Genomic DNA, 4242 nt, shown 5'->3' on the forward strand with positions numbered 1-4242 from the left:
CTAGAGAGAGGGAAAGGGAGGGAGAAAGACAGGGAGAGAAACATCATAGGTTGCTTCTCACATGCCACCAAGTGGGACTTGGCCTGCAACCCACACATGTGCCCTGACTGGGAATCAAACCAGTGACCTTTCAGTTCTCAGGCCAGTACTCAGACCACTGAGCCACACCAGCCAGGGCCACTTTGAAGTTTTTTCCAATATTTGCAGAAACAGCTTCAGAGTGTCCCCCTCAGAAACACCAGCACCAACTGGGTAGCACCCCTTTTCTCAGAGGTGTTGGTCCCTCTTCCAAGTTCAGAGATATCAGCACCAGACTTGGAGGTCTGAGTGTCAGCTCTGTAGGGCCCCTCTCCTAAGTGTCTAAGTTTTAGTAATTCCAAACTCTTCTCTTTGCTCTCCTAGCTCTAGGAATTACAGATGCTTCCTGCTGTTGCTGTCCCCATGATATCTCAGAGGGTTTTTTTTTTTACCCTTCCAGTTATCTAGTTAACAACTCTATACTTAGTCAACCATTCAACCATTCTTTATATTAAGTTCTCCCTGTCCAATGGCTGGTGTGGTTTCTGTCTCATTGGCTGGACACTGACTGCTATTGAAATTGGTACTAGTAGTGATCCCAGGAAGTAACCTCAAAAGATAGGATTAGGAAACTGGTTTGGTTGTGCCATTGAGTTTGAATGTGTTAAGCTCCTTGCCAATGAGAAACGTGATGCTACTAATCCATGGCATGCTGTGGCATCGTGATTAATCAAATTATCACCTAGGGTTATTTGTGATAAAGTGCCAACTAGAGCAAGTGCCTTGGGGACCCAAGTGGTTGTTGCACTTGACTGTTGTAGCAGTGATGATGACTACAGGGATTTGGTGTGGGAGGAATTCTTCTGAATGTATCAGAGTCCTTGCAGTAAATGACAAATTTCAGTCTTTAAACTCCTCCCTCAAGTCATGGTCAGAGAATCATAGACATTCCATGATAGCCATAAAATAATGTCTTATTTCTTGTAAGCACCAGACTTACTTGCTAGAAATAAAATAAAAAATTATGCATGGTGCGGAGTTACATCAGTTTAATTTAGTCTTACTAAATCTTCTGTGATTGAGGAGTGGGACCCTGAAACTTGGAATGGGGATATCTAGTTTGACTTTCTTCTAGGTTCTCAGAGTCTCCTGTATTCTGCTAGCAGACAGGAAGGAGAGCAAGGGCCAGCACCTGGGAGTTTTATGGGCCAAGCTATCACTTCCAGTCACATTTCATTAGTCAGAATTCAGTCACTTCTATCTGTAAGAGAGCTTGGGAACTATGGGTATTGGTGAATGAGTAGTTTATGCCACACAAAATTGGTCACTAGGGACATTTAAGATAGAAGTTTTAGGAGAGTGATGTAGACAGGATAAATTATAAGAAGTTAAGAAATGAATAGGTGGCCAGGAAATGGTAGCTGCTCTTTAATATGACTCTAATGAGACAGAAAAAGATAAACCTGAAGATAGAGGAAGGAGGTAGCCAAGCATGGAAAGCAGTTTCAGTTGTTGGTGTTTTAGCTTAGTTTTGCTTTTTAATTGATAGAGAGTTGAGTATGAGCTTGCAGTCTCAGTGAGCAGGAGAGATAAGACATGAATTGACTGTGGGCTGAGGGAAGTCCACATTAAATTTATTTAAAAATTTATTTATTGATTAGGGCCTGGCTGGTGTGGCTCAGTGGACTGAGTACCAGCTTGTGAACCAAAGGATCACTGGTTCGATTCCCAGTCAGGGCACATGCCTGGGTTGCAGGCCAGGTCCTTAGTGGGGGGTATGCAAGAGGCAACCACACATTGATGTTTATCTCCCTCTTCCTCCCTCCCTCCCCCTCTCTCTAAAAATAAATAAATAAAAATTTTAAAAAATACAAATTTATTGATTGAGAGAGAGAACATCAATTTGTGTTGTTCCACTTATTTTTGCATTTATTGGTTGATTCCTGCATGTGCCCCAACTAGGGATCGAACTCACAACCCTGGCATATCAGGACAAGCTCTAACCAACTGAGCTACCTGGCCAGAGCCAGAGGTCCACATTTTCAAGATGTGAAGAAAGGATAGATTCAAACACAAATTATGAGGCAGAGAGGAGGGAAGCTGAAAATTAAGTTGGTTTCCGTGAAGTGACAAGGAACAAGAGAAGGTTTAGGGTTTTAAGAGGACCCAGTTGAAGTGGGACAGCAGGAATGTGTACTGGAACCAGTATGTCCAGTTTTTGTGACTTTGTTCCATAGCCAAGGAGTGAGAGGAGAGAAAGCCCACAACTTGGTTGACTCCTTCAAGGTGGGGCTCATCAAATCCAGAATCTTTGGCACCAAGAGGGTGGCCTTGGACATGTGTACCACAATTAGTGATCCTTGAGGTTACTGTTATTGCCTTTCCACTTTCCATGGTATATTTTGACGTCCTTCCTTCCTCTCTCCTACCCTAGTCTCCAGCTCTCCCTTTTCTTTCTTTTTATTATGATTATTTTATATTGTATTTCTTTTCAGAGAGACAGGGAAGGAGAAAGAGATACATTGATGAAGGATACATCGATGGGTTGCCTCTCACATGCCCCTGCCCCACAGATGGGCACCTGGCCCACAACCCAGGCATGTGCTGACATGGAATCGAACCAGCGACCTTTCAGTTTGCAGTCCGGCACTCAGTCCACTGAGCCACACCAGCCAGGGCTCCAGCTCTCCTTTTTCCTATATTTTTACTTAGGTTTTCCAATAACCTCAGTCTGGTGCACAGACCCTAACTGACCCTCAGTGATTCCTGCCTCCTGGTATTCACACTTTTGTGTAATCCTCTGCTCTTGAGTTAAAATGGGACCTGTGACTTTCTTCTAATCTATGGAATATGCCAAAGGTGATGGGATGTCACTCTTGTTACATATACAGTTGACCTTTGAACGATGTGGAGGCTGGGAGCGCCTACCCCTGTGCAATAAAAAATACACGTTTCACTTTCGACTCCCTAAAAACTTAGTGGTCCCTTGGTATCCATGGGGAATTAGTTTCAGGATCCAGGCAGATACTAAAATCCGAGGATGCTCAAATCCCATATAGAAAATGGCATACATCAGCCCTCCTCATTGTGGACTCCCAACTGTGGATGAAAGGTACAGGTATTTATTGAAAAAAAAAATATCTGTGTGCATTTCAAACCCATGGTGTTCAAGTGTCAACTGTGAAATAAGTTACACTATATAAGTGTCTTAGCAGACTAGAGGTATAGACTCGCCCTGTGGGCTTGATGAAGTAAGCAGCCATGTTGGAGAAGCCCACATGACATGGAACTATGCTAACCTCCAGGAACTGCAGGTGGCTGAGGGACACCTCCAGCTGACAGCCAGCAAAAATCCTAGGGCCTCAGTCATATATTCCCAAGGAAGTAAGTTCTGCCAACAACCTGAATGGGCTTGCAAGCGGATTCTTTCCCAGCTGAGTCTCCAGGAGAGACTGCAGCCCGGCTGACACCTTGAATGTAGCCTTCTCTGAGACTTGACGCAAAGGACTCCGCTGAGCTGTGTGGGGGCTCCTGACCTGGAACATGTGAGGTAATGTGTGTGGTCCTAGGCTGCTAAATTGTGGTAATGTGTTACACACCAATAGAAAATGAACTCACCGAGAATTCCTGAAAGACACTGGGGCCATGAGGTGTGAACTTCACATGAAGGGACACCTAGGATCACGGAGTTGGGTGAGGACGGCCTGCGCATACGCTCCCCGCCCCCGCCGCCCACACATACAACTACCGGGCACTTTGAAATTCAAGGCAGTTAACAGGCTTTCAAAGAAGATTGTGTCCCCACACGCACTCCTGCTTGTCCCGTAAAATGCCTGCCTAGTCAGTCATCAAGAAGTAGGTGAAGCCTGGCCCTGGAATTACAGACTACAGAAAATCACGAAGTCCACCATCCCAACCTCAGCGCTTGGCACGGTGCCCGGCGCAAACGGGACGCCCAACAAATGGTTTGCTTGAAAAGGAACAGAAAGACCTCGAGACCTCATCTGCTGCCCTGTCATTGTGCAGAACGGACCGGGCCGCTTTAGGGGCCGCAAGGACTGGCCGGCACGCTGCAGCAGGTCAGGCAGGACCCGGCGGCGGGTCGGAGCGCCTTCCCGGGCCCAGGCCGAGGGGGCGCTGCGGCGGGAGGCCGCGGCGGCGGCGGGGGCAGGGCGGGGCGGGGCCGCCCCCAGCGAGTGAGCTATCGCCGTGCGCGCGCCGCCG

This window comes from Phyllostomus hastatus, unplaced genomic scaffold, assembly GCF_019186645.2.
Source record: "Phyllostomus hastatus isolate PE091 unplaced genomic scaffold, TTU_PhHast_1.1 phas_scaffold_182, whole genome shotgun sequence".
In the NCBI taxonomy this organism is placed as follows: domain Eukaryota; kingdom Metazoa; phylum Chordata; class Mammalia; order Chiroptera; family Phyllostomidae; genus Phyllostomus; species Phyllostomus hastatus.